This window comes from Macrotis lagotis, chromosome 4 (assembly GCF_037893015.1).
Source record: "Macrotis lagotis isolate mMagLag1 chromosome 4, bilby.v1.9.chrom.fasta, whole genome shotgun sequence".
Classification (NCBI taxonomy): Eukaryota; Metazoa; Chordata; class Mammalia; order Peramelemorphia; family Peramelidae; genus Macrotis; species Macrotis lagotis.
The window spans coordinates 156,120,348-156,133,670 of record NC_133661.1 but is presented as its reverse complement, the minus strand read 5'-3'; the positions used below and the strand labels follow the sequence as shown (position 1 = coordinate 156,133,670).

Here is a 13,323-nt window from a genome sequence, read left to right as displayed (position 1 = left end):
ATTTAAATAAAGGTGTAGGACTTTGAGTGGACAGTATCTTTAGCACTGTACTCACGGTACGCTTTAAATGGACGGGCTCAAATCGTTTTATGAGGAATGAGAAGAAAACGAAAAGAACTTCCTTTCCCGACCATAGTTAAGAGGAGAGACTTGCTGATTTATAGGATCGTTGATTTTTAGAGTTGGTAAAGGATCAACAGAGACCGGACTCAGATCAGCAATGAGCAAAAGTTAGTTGGAGTAACAAAAGATATAAATTCGCAAGGGGAAAAATGAGAAAATATATGAATAAGGGGCGGCTAGGTGGCGCAGTGGATAGAGCACCGGCCCCCGAGTCAGGAGTATCTGAGTTCAAATTTGATCTCAGGCACTTAATAATAACCTAGCTGTGTGGCCTTGGGCAAGCCACTTCACCCCATTGCCTTGCAAAAACCAAAAAAAAAAAAAAGGAATAGCTTATTTCATTCAGACTTATCAAAGACTTAAAACTCTGTTTTAAAAGAAATATTCCTATAATAATTTAAATATTGGGATGTTTTGCAAGAAAGAAACCACACAAGAAAGAAACCACACAACTAGTTGGAAGATACAGAATCCTGTGGCTTTATTCACAGGACAAAACTCAATTAGAGGTTAATACAAAATAACAAAATAACAAATGCCTCTAAATTAGTTGAAATCATTAAACACAAAAAAGGACATACACCTAAATTTTATTATTTTGTCTAATTTTTATTGGTAATTTAATATGTCTTGCACTAAATATGTAAATAAATTTTAGTAGTGGTGTCCTTTTTAAAAAATATTTTGGGGGAGGCTAGGTGCCACAGTGGATAGAGCATCAGCCCCGGAGTCAGGAGTACCTGAGTTCAAATTCAATCTCAGACACTTAATCATTACCTAGCTGTGTGGTCTTGGGCAAGCCCCGTTGCCTTGCAAAAAAACTAAAAAAGAAAAAAAAATTGTATTGATACAACCCAGCCAAGGTCCATGAATTTTTCCAGTTTTGCTTCTAAATTTATTTCTACAAAAAATATGTAGTAGTATTTATATAAGTGGATTGTTTGTGTGTGTTTGTGTGTAGGTTAATTTCCAGATACTTTGTATTTTTTGTAAATGTGTTTCTTGAAATTTTCTTCTTATTTAATCCTAATATAGTAAGATATTGCTAATATAGTAAAATAGATAGATAGATGTACAGTTTGATGCTAACCAGTAATAGTAATAGTAGTAGTGGTAAGTATAGTAAAGTAATGATTTTTATGGATTTGTATTATAACTAGCAAATTTATATAAGCAATTCTTTGCTGAATCTTTGGGAGTTTTTTTTTGGACATATTATCTGCAAATAGAGATAACTTTGCCTATTTTATTTCCTGACATTTTAATTTTAAGTTTGTTGGGTAATCTTATTGTTATAGCTAATATTTCTAGGTCATAGATACATAGCAGTGGGGAAATGGGCATCCTTGCTTTACCCCCTCTTTCTACAATGAAAGCTTCTGTTTTTCCTTTGCAAATAATGAAGGCTTTCAGTTTAGATAGTTGTTTTTAATTGTATAAAAGAAGGGTTATCCCATCCATATCTGTGTTCTTTAAGCTTTTAAAAAAAATTATACAAATGAGTATTATATTTTGTCAAAGGCCTTTTTTGCAGCTATTGAACTGATTTTGTGTTCTAGATGTCTTTTTTTTTAAAGTTTTTGCAAGGCAAATGGGGTTAAGTGGCTTGCCCAAGGCCACACAGCTAGCTAATAAGTGTCTGAGGCCGGATTTGAACTCAGGTACTCCTGACTCCGGGGCTGGTGCTCTATCCACTGTGCCACCTAGCCACTCCCTAGATGTCTTTTTAAATAATTATGCTAATTGTTTTCCTGTTGTTCAGCCATCTTGCCACCTGCAATTTGGTTGTAGTGAATTATTTTTTGAATATATTTCTGTAGTCATTTTGAGAAGATTTAATTTTGTATCAATATTCAATAGCCCAAATCTGGGCTATACTGTTTTCTCTGCTTTATCTTCCTTGGTTTGTGTATCAGGACTATAGTTTTTCTCATGAATGGAGTTCGATCAAATATTGCTTATCTTTAATTGTGATAATAATTTTTGTAGCATAGGCATAATTCTTTTTATGTACTTGATAAAAATCACTTATGAAGTCATCTGATCCTCCCGTTGAGCAATTTGTTACTTATGTTTTATTTTTTCTTAATACTGAGTCATTTAAAATCTTAGTTAAATTCTTTGTCTCTGTAAATACATATATATATAATCTTTATAAATGTTTAGTTTAGCTACATTCACTTCCTTTAAATTTTCTTTTGTGTTGCTTTATAATTGTTCATAGTTGTTTCTTATACTTTGCATTTGTTTTAAATTCACCTTATTCACTTTTTTGTTTTTGTAATGTGATTTTTCCTCTTCTTTTTTTGATCACATAATGTCCTGGTTTAGAGATTTTTCTTTTGTCTTTTTAAAAAAAAGACAGCCTTTGGTGTTAACATTTTTGTGGTCTTATTTTTTAAGTTCATTTATTTTATAATTTTCAGGATTTCTTTTGTAATTGTTTTAGGTTTGCTAGCTTGTTTATTTTCTAGTTTTCTTAACTGTGTGCGCTCTGATCAATGATCCTCGTTTTCCATTTTGTTAATATAAATTTTCAGAACTCTTAAATTTTCCTCTTAGTATTGCTTTAGTTGCATCCCATTAGTTTTTACTTTGTTACATTGTCTTTAACATAATTATCTATAATTTATTTTATTGACTCATTCAGTATGTCACATATTACTTGTTTTCTTTTTTAATTATGTTTATTGTTTCTGCCTTTTAACTTATATTTATGATTTCTTTGTGTCCTGGTATAGGATAGGATCCCTTTTGTAAGAAGATGCTGATAAATATTTGCATTCTTTAATATTCCCATTCAGAAATGGACATATTTAAGTCTAATTTTTCCATGAATTTCATTCAACTTTATTATTTAATTTTTCTTTTCTGTTGAACTTACCTTGTTTTTTATTTTTAATTTTATCTAGTTTTAAGAAAGAAATGTAATCTACTCTTATGTTGCTGTTAATGCTATTTTGAAAATAACTTATTGGGGCGGCTAGGTGGCGTAGTGGATAAAGCACCAGCCTTGGAGTCAGGAGTACTTGGGGTTCAAATCAGGTCTCAGACACTTAATAATTACCTAGCTGTGTGGCCTTGGGCAAGCCACTTAACCCCATTTGCCTTGCAAAAAAAAAAAAAACAAAACCTAAAAAAAAATAGCTTATCTTTTTTAACTTTAATACTATGCAAATTAGTTACACAAATACTTTTTTTATTGTTTTTATGACCTTTAAGGGTAATGTAGTTTTCTTATCACTTTTGACATTACCATTTTTGTTCTTATCTGGTCACAATTGTATCTTTTCCTTAAGAGTCCTTTTAAAGTGAAATAGTTTTTGATTTAACCTCTCATTTTCATTCTGAATATGTCTAAACATTTTAAAGGTATTTCTTGAATTGCAAATTGTTGGGGTTTTAAATTCATTTCTTCATTTTTTTATATCTAGGAGAATTTAATTCATTTATAGTTAGAATTATAAATGTTAAATTCATGTTTTCTTCAACTAAATACTTTTATATGGGTTTCCCCCCACACCCCTTTTGTAAATCAGCTGCTACTCTTTTGTGAGTTTGTTTCTGCTTATGCTTATCAGACTCTCACTTTTTCTCTCAGAACAGACCCAAGTTCCTTGATTTTATTTGTGTTTTCTTTTTTTGTGTTTTTTTAACCTTTTCTCATATTCCCTTCGCCCCCTTTGATTTCTTGAATAAGTGAAGAATTATTGTGGAGATTGAGGGTTTTTCTAAGTGGAAGGGGATCTTAGAGATCATCTAGTCCAATACTGCCATTTTATATGTGAATAAATAAAAACACAAAAGTGTTAAGTGGTTTGTCCAAGATTATGTAGCTAGTAATGTCAGCATTAATATTAAAATGAAAGTTTCCTGCCTTTCAATAGCTCTTTCCCTATGAGGAATCCTATTTGAAGATGATCCCTGGAGAATCTTTTTTTTTTTATTTTTTTAAATATATCACACCAGCCTAGCAACTATAACCACTGTACATGAAGGAGTGGTAATAAACCATATTTCTTCCTGTCAGTGGAATGCTTTGAGAATTGGTGAGATAATGCATGTCAAGCACGTTTAACTCCTTAGAACTTACTTCATAAATTCTTGATTGTGGTATAAGAAACTGCAATAGAGAATTCTACAGGGATCACCTCAAAATAAAAAAGACAACTTTAAGACACCTATCTTTAAAATGCTTAAATTTCCTTTTTCAGGGTGGTTTGGACCTTTGTAAATATTGAACAGAAAAATAAAAGTTCTCTTCCCCAACTATTCATGTTTAATACCAGAACATTGTGCATATCCTCCATTAGTCTTTGATAACATTTGCATTTTTATTTTTACAACCATGTAAATATAAGGTAGAGGCAATATTATTCTGAAGTAATTCTTTCTGTCCAGGATTGACAGTTTTAAGTCATTTATAGAAGGAAAAAATCCATTGTGATATATAGTGTAAAGGACTATAAGAACTTTAAGATTCTATTGGCTTTGAGTGTTCATAATTCTATGTAAACAATGTTAGATCATAATCTATGTTAGATTAGGAAATTGTATGTGTGTATGTGTATGTATATATGTCTGGATGCATGTTGGGTGTGGGGAGAGAGATTTCATCTGACTACTTAAGGATTTTTGGCTTTCGTTACTTCTTTGTCATGGTTAAAAATGAACACAAAAGAATCAGTCCTCACATCTCAGTTATATTTAAATTAATTTTCCATAATTAATAGATAGGTTCTTGTGCCTTGACTTGGTTAATATGCTTCTTTAGAATCCAAGATGCATTTCCTATAGAAACAACATATACAATGTAATTATGTTTCTTAAATTTTAGGATTATGTGACTGTATGTTGGGTTATTAAATAAACAGTAGGTTAAATAGATTTTTTGTGAGCTGACCTGGGAATATAATCATCATTAATAACATTGTTTTTATGAATAAAATGTTTTCTGCATCAGGAATAGTATTAGTTATTCTGTGTATTTTTAGGGTAATCTCATCCTGAATAGCACAGACCAGCCCATCAGTATATGAATATTTGTAAATGGGGAGTATCTCTACATGTAAAAGATTTCATAAAACTTTTAACCAAGGATACATTTTCATTTTATAGGTGGAAAAATTTTGTTATCCATTATATGGTTTTAGCTAATTTCACATAACAGACATAGATTTCTCAACTGCATGTCCTTGCTGATGATTCCAATTTTTTTTTGTTTGCCTTGGGAACACAGGAATAATTTTTTTTTTCCAAAATAAAGCATCTTATTTTATTGTAATAGCACTCCTGCCTTTGATTAGAATGATTATTTCCCCATGAGATAAAATAACTGACCAACCCCAAGTGGTTTACAAAGAGTTGTATTCATGAAGTTCCTTAGTTGATGATCTAAAATATTGCATTGTTGAGTCATTAACCTTCTAAAAGTAAAGAAAGGAGGGAATAAAGGAAGGATAAACAGTTTGCTACCAATGTTGTAGCAGAGATTTAACGAATTTTTTTGCCAAGCTTTAAAAGAATTGAGGAAGAATCATGGTAAAGTGGGAAGAATACTGGAGTTAGAGGACCAGCTCTGCCCTGTCACTGTCTCTGACTTTACATAAGGTACTTAACCCACATTGACCTCAGTTTCCTTATTCAGAAAATGAATGATTATGAATATTATTCATTTTTTGTCTTTGTATTTCCAGGACTTAATAGTGAATATAAATACTTAATGATTTTCTTTTTAAGGGGAAATCAGGTCTCTTTATAGCAAATAGTAAGAGTTCATATTTTGTGTGAATTTTTTTTCATTTTATTCTTTTATTGGCCTTTTTAAAAGTATAACAGTAAGGCATTTATATTTGAGATTGACTAACTTTTATTTTGGGGAGACATTACCAGTGAATTATATTATTGTCTCTTTTGTAAGGTAGAATGCTCTGTCTTGGACAACAACAAATTTGTTTAGGCATAGGAGTTTATTTTTGAACTGTTATTCAGCTTATATTTATGCAGCAAATGGCAAAACTTTTAGAAACTGTCATTTTGGTTTCAGCAACTTGCTCCCTTCTTCAGCTCTGTATAATTCCTCAATCACTAAAGCTTTGAAATCCAGTGTACAATTGTTTGAAGAAAAGTTTAAACACTGTATCCTATTTTTCTAGCAAGAATAATATTCTGGAGTTAAGTGTTGCATTTATATTTGTAGCCAGGGAACATACTCCAAAAGTTATGAAGCTCTTTTCAGGTGTTATGTTGTTTATGTTTCACTTGTAAATAACTTATTTTGGAGTTAACTTCCTACTTAAAACCAGAGGATCAGTTCCACATGTAGATTTTTTTTAAAGTAATGTTAGTGCTTGGATCAAAATCAGTGTGTTCTAAGAGTAGGAAAATTTAAACTTTTTGTAGCAAAAAAAAATTATACTGTCACATTGCTATAAAAGGGAGTTGTTCTTCCTATCTTTTCCCCAGGAATAGTTATCCTGTTCCTATTTGGAAAAGGTTTGTGAGTAGGGTGTTGAACAAGGAGTAAGAAACCCTGAGTTCCAGTTGGGTTTGGCCATAAATTGGACTTAGGGCATTTCCATTTCACTGAGGCATCCTTTCATTGTAAAGTAGCCAGAGAGGCAAGGTGTGAGATTCGAGTTAAAATGTAATTGAGAAATGTTTAACCATAAAATTCAGTATACCATAGATAATATTAATTTGTGATTTTCAAATTCAACTCTACAGTGTGAAGGAATCCATTTGAGTTTGACGCCTCTGGCTAAATAGATGATCTAGCTCTAAAATTCCATGGATGCAGGAATGTATCCCTGTTATTTTACTCAACAATCAGGGCTTGCACTGGATACTGACCCATGCTAGTTTCATAACAATCCCCCATAAATTAACCCTAGAAAGTGTAATATACTCCCAAGAATCCTTATCTTTCTTCTGGGCTTAACTGGGTTACCATCTCCTTCCTGAAATCTTCCCTCCTCCTCTCATTGTGGATTCTTGCTTTCCATCTAGTTATCTGATATTTATATATATCTGTTAACATATTAAGTCCATCACCCCCAGTATCATTAAATCAGTTAACATTTATTTAGTGTCTACTATTTACCAGACAGCTCTAGAGATATAAGAAACAGACAAAAAATAGTCCTTGTCCTTAAGGAACTTACAGTATGATGAATGTTGTTTCATGTTAATTTTTTGTGTAATTGCAAATAATTACAACTATTGCAATTTTTGTCTAGTATTTGAATTTTGTCTAATTTTTTGGAAGCCTTGTGTACTGAATATCAGACTAGTCTCAGAATTAAAAGAATGTACCTTTAGTACATTATGTAACCATGTACAAGTCATTTAGCCATTAGTGATCTAGACAACATTGTATTCTGCAGAGTAATTTCTGGACTTGCAAACTGCATCAGTACATGAATCTCCCAGGACAGGGAGTTCCCTATAACCATAATGGTAAAATTCCAGGACAGGAACCCTCCATCCCCATCCCACCCCTAAAAACAAAAATCTTAGTACTTATCTTCCACAAAGATGCTTAAGAAAATTAATTATGTAGAGAGAATATAGGACATATGTTGATGTTTCAGTTTGTACCACAAGTATTTACAGGTTCTGTGAATCAGTGTGGGGAAATCTGTTGGAGAAACTCCTTTCATCAACCTGCTCATAACCTGTCTTTGACTGCTTGTTGACTTGTCTTGGCAGATTTAAAGGTGACATGTTGGGGAGTTTCCTGGGGAATGTATTTTGAGGTTAAGTGACTTGCCCTAAAACATGTATGAGACTGGAAGAGAAGCCAGATCTTCCAAACTACTATACCTCACTCAGCTTGTTGAAAAATGCATCTTAAACACGATTGCCTTACTTCAGAATATGTTTTCTTGTCATGTTGAGAAGAAATTCCTTATAAACACTTATCATAGGTGATGATTCCTTCATAAAAATTAACATCAGTTTATGAAATTGTCCTTGTTCTTTCCCTGTTCATGCTATCTGGCCTCTAGATATTCATCACTCTTCAAAGGATCTCAAAGTCTCTAAGATTATTGTAAATTCTTCTCTTCCATAGGTTGAAGCATTTTTACTTTAGATTTTTTAGGTGGATTTGATTCCTGGAAAGTGACTAATTCTTTTATGTGTTTCTAGAAATACAGCTTTAAATTGATAATAAGATGATGTAGAACACCTTTTTTTGCACTTGAAAAATTATGTGTATCACTACTAATCAACTGGGTCTAGCTCCAGATGGCCATTAGAGAAAGCATGCAGAGAAACACTTAATGGGGTTTCTTATGGTTCAGTTTTTTAAAGTTTTCTCTATGGCACAGCAAGCCCAAGGGTATGTGAAAATCTGAATTCAAAATGTGACCAGGGAGGGGAGAATGGATAATTAAATGCTGTAAACAAAATCAAAATTTCACTCTTGTTGTAAATGCAGCGTTATGGCTGATCTTTGAGGAGTTCCAGTGTCAGGAAATGCAGTTATTTCCCCCTTAACAACTGTAATACTGCCTCATTGATTGATTTATCATACAAAGAGAAATAACATATTACATACATATGTGCCAGGGGAGTAGGTTATATTTACTTTGGGAATTACAGCTTTGAATTGCCTGACATTTTCTGTGTAAAATCCCAAGCATAACATCGCATCAAAATGGTTTTGGTTTTTAAATTTAAGTCCTATTAAAGTCTCTTTACCTTGCCAATAATATGATCTATTCCAAGACCTTTGGGAATAGTCTGTTAGTTAACAACTGCTACAAAGTATTAGAAGGGGCAAGATGCTCCCAAGTGACATGCTCATGAAATTGTAATTCTCAAGTTATTACTACACCTACAATGATTATGGGTCCATATTATTTTTAAAACTATCTGTAGGAGCGGCTAGGTGGTGCAGTGGATAGAGCACTGGCCCTGGAGTCAGGAGTACCTGAGTTCAAATCCGGCCTCAAACATTTAATAATTACCTAGCTGTATGGCCTGGCCTTGGGCAAGCCACTTAACCCCATTGCCTTGCAAAAATCTAAAAAAAAACCCAACTATCTGTACTAGAGAGTTGCCAGTTTAATAAAGAATTTCAGCATTGTTTACCCCCTTTTCCCCAAATTTATATTTTTTCTGCCTTTTCATTTCCTTTCACTCAGTCTCAGGCTCTGCTGCTTGTCATTTTTTGCTTGTTTTCTCCTTTCTCTTGGTCTTAAATGTGGAAGACTAGGCCATGTAAAGGATTTGGAGGTGGGAGGACTTATCAAGAAGGTGTTATTTTTTTTTTGAAAGGCAATGGGATTAAGTGATTTGCCCAAGATCACACAGCTAAATAATTATTAAGCATCTGAGATCGGATTTGAACTCAGGTCCCCCTGACTTCAGGGCCCATGCTCTATCCATGGCACCACCTAGCTGCCCCCGAAGGTGTTATTTTTTAAGATTGCTTCAGTCTTTCTTCTCTCTCCTTTGTTTCTCTGCTCTACCCTCTTATATACCACAAACATTATGTTTTGCAATAACAGAAATGCTTATGAGAACAATAGCACTGCTGTTGATAAAGAGGAGAATCAATGTGTTAGGTAGGAGAGCTCTGAAATCCCTTTCAGCTCATCCTTTTCAGTATTCGAAAGATGACCTTTTTTCAGTGGGTCCATCATGAGCATGTCACTTGGGAACATCTTGCCCCTTCTAATAATACTCTAGTTGAGTTGAGGTGAGATAGAGCAGTCGTTACTCAGCATTAAAAATGCATTTAACTTTCATTAATGATCAGTAGAACATTTACTTAAATGTATATTCTATAAGGCATTGTGCTGTGCTGGGGATATAAAACATAAAAACTCAATGCAGCTCTTTCCCTTAGGAAACACAACATATTCACAGCTCAGAAAATACAAAGGAATTTTAGGAGTCAGGCTATACTGACAATTGAGGGCATCAGGAAAGATTTTTTTGGGTGAGCAAGGGTAGAGAGTGAGCTGAACTTTGAAGGAAGGTAGGAATCCAAGTCAATAAGTATTAAGGACTTTATACCAGGCTCTGGGCCAAGCTCTGAGGATATTTTTTAAAAATGGCAAAAACAGTTCCCACTTTTGAGAAGCTCACAGTCTAATGAGAGACAGTTTGCAAATTCTGAGATTTATGGGAATCTTCGAGAATTGAGGAGTCAAGTATGGCACCTCAATTGTGAGCCTAGATGACTGGAAGGATGGTGGTGCTTTCCACAAGCACAGGGAAGTTAGGAAGATGGAAGGATTTAGAGGAGTTCTATTTGAACAAATATGACTCTCAAATTTAAAGGCAATATAGTAGGGTAGTGACTCTGTGAGTGGAGAGGATGCTATGGAGGTAAAATCAATAACTCAGCAACTGATTGGATTTATGAATTTTAGGAGAGGGAAGAATCAAGGAAAAGCCAAAGGTATGAACCAAAGTAGCAGCTATTCCCCTGGTCACTTATATTTAATTTGAGAATCCACTTTTTTGTCTTTGAGGTCATGGGATTTTTTTTAAAATCTGGATGAACCTTGGGGATCATCTCATGTTGTTTAACAGATGAGAAAATTGCAGCCCAGAGAAATGTCATTGTCTCAAGGTCATAGGACTAGTATGACCCTAGAGGTCCTGCATGAAAAGCAAGGTCTTTTGACTTCTGATTCATTTCTCTCCTCCCACATCAGACAGATAGGGGAGGGGGAGAGAGAGAGAGAGAGAGAGAGAGAGAGAGAGTGTCAGAGTCAGAGTCAGAGTCTGATGTGTGTTCTGTGAATTTACTGTAATTCTACACTGTCTTAGACTGTTCCAGGTCAAAGATAATTTTTTTCCTGTTTAAATGCCTACTTGACTTAGATTATTTATAGGAGTGGAGACAGCAATTAAGTATTTTTGTTTAAAAGACTTTTAAAAAATGAAACTGAACACGGTAAATCATTATAATAATTAAGCTTGGTCCTGGAGAAGAGGTGAAATATATATCTTTCTCCCTTTTTTGCAGAAGTGGGGGATTTTAGCTGTATACTATAAATATATCAGGAGACTTCATTCATATATTACTTGATTTTGCTGAATTTTCCCCTAATGCTTTTTATTTTTTAACAAGGGATGATTTTAGGGGATAGTGAAGTTGGGAGAGATATTTTCAGAAATGAAGATGATATAAAGACATAAGATAACATAACTTTTTAGAAATAGTTCTAAAGAATAAACTGAAATATGGACTTTGAATACAGTTCTTAGTTTAATTTTCCTTTCTAATCTCCTGGATTTGATGTCTGCCTGGGGTCAATAGGAAGTAGGAAAGTAAATTGGAATTGAAAGAAGCTTGAAGAAAAATGTTAGCTCTTAGGAGACGGGCCTGATTTTTTTTTTTTTTTTGTTTTGTCTTTTACATTCCCAGTGCCTATCATGGGACCTGACACACAGCGAGTAAGCGTTTATTGAAAAAGGATTAGAGGACATATGGCCAAATAACTTGAAAAACGTATATATTCTGCTAAAGTCAGAACATTAATTCATTTGCTACATATTATTTTATATGGTAGAATAATGTTTTCAGTAAGATTGACTAAGCTAATTATGACAAATGGCATTTCCTAATGTTTCAGTTTTAAAAATAAATGTATACATAGCTAGAATCTACATCTGTCCATCCAGCTGCCTAGCAATGTGAGATGAAGCGATGTACTACTATAGGGAAAGATGCTTCAGTAACTCAGGGTCATGGAAATGTCCCCAATTTTAGTTGTACGCATCAGGGTTAACCATTCAAAATTTAATGTAGGTGGGACAAAATAAAACTAGTGCATGCTTTTCTAGCAAGTCTAGTCAAAATCCTTAGAAACACATGACTCATTTTGGACAAGTAAACACTAGCAACCCATGGATATAATTTGAAAGACTGTTCCCTGATGGGTAATTTTGCCTGCAGGTTCTCCTGTCCTGGTGTGGTTCTGGTTGCTGTTTTGATGTACATAAAATACCAGGAAGGACACAGCTTACTTTTGGATTAACCTTAATAGTTATTTTTATAAAAATTTTGTTCAATTGTGATGGGTCTGGTCCTTTTTCATTTAAATGACAATTGGAAACCTGAATTCTAACTCTCACTTTGTACTAATTATCTGTGTGACCCTAGGGCAGTCACTAAAACTATTATCTGTAGTTTCATGATCTGAAAAATGAGAAATAGGTCTCTGAGGGTCTCTAATATCCCTAACATTTGTGATGCACTGATTCTCAGATTCTAAAGTTTACATGATTGTTTCTAGATATTTGGGTGACTTTGGTTGGGTAAGAGGGTTTTGTGGTGCTTATGATAAATACCCAGTACTAGTTAGCAAAGTTGGGGAAAGAAAACCATTCAAGTAGACATTTATATTTACTAAATTAAACAATATTGATGATCTTTGGAGGCAACAAGAAGTAAAATAAGATACTTCTTATATTTCTATCCATAGTCCTGATATAACACAGATGTGATAATAAAATCCATATGCAGCTTCACTATTCTAAGTTTCTATTAGAAAGAAAATGTTAAGATAAAACCTGAGGAGTAAATTAAACTTTGAGCAAGTTTTAGCAACACAGTGTATGTTTTGTTATTCCCTTCTCCCAACTGGTTATCCTTAACTGTCATCTAGACCTCTATAGAGAATCTATCTGTGTATTTATTTAATATATCTATCTTGAGATTGTTCCAGCACTGTTTTTGTTAAGTATTTACAGGTTTTTTAAAATCATAACATGTTTAGCAAGATGAGTTTTCTGTAACTCATATATGTAAAAAGATGAATCTACCAACCTAGTTTCTAAAAGTAATCTGTAAAATGGACCATTCTTAAATTAATAATCAAGAATAAATTATAGAAGAAACAACTTATTTTATGGATGGAAGATTACCCTGGAATCAAGAAGACTTTAGTTCAAGTCCAGCATCTGACACATACTATGTTAACCAGAAGTTGTTAAATCCAAATCTGGATTAGTTGAGGATAGTGTCTACACTGAGAATTCTCTTGGTGATGCCATCACAGTTCCAGACCAAAAATACATTAAACTAACATGCCAGATTGAGTAGTAATATGATCTGTTGAGTGATTATATCAGTTCTAATTACTAAATGATGTGGAAAGACTACCAGAAATCAATTTAACTCATAATTGAGTACCAACTTAAGAAATAGAGAATTTCTGGTTTCATTAAACC

General features: G+C 33.4%; 1 protein-coding gene across 5 annotated transcripts in view; it reads left to right on the top strand.

Annotated features, from left to right (window-relative positions):
* AAGAB (alpha and gamma adaptin binding protein) overlaps positions 1-13,323 on the top strand; it is a 71,323-nt gene that overhangs the window by 1,087 nt on the left and 56,913 nt on the right. The gene's annotated exons all lie outside the window — the stretch shown is intronic.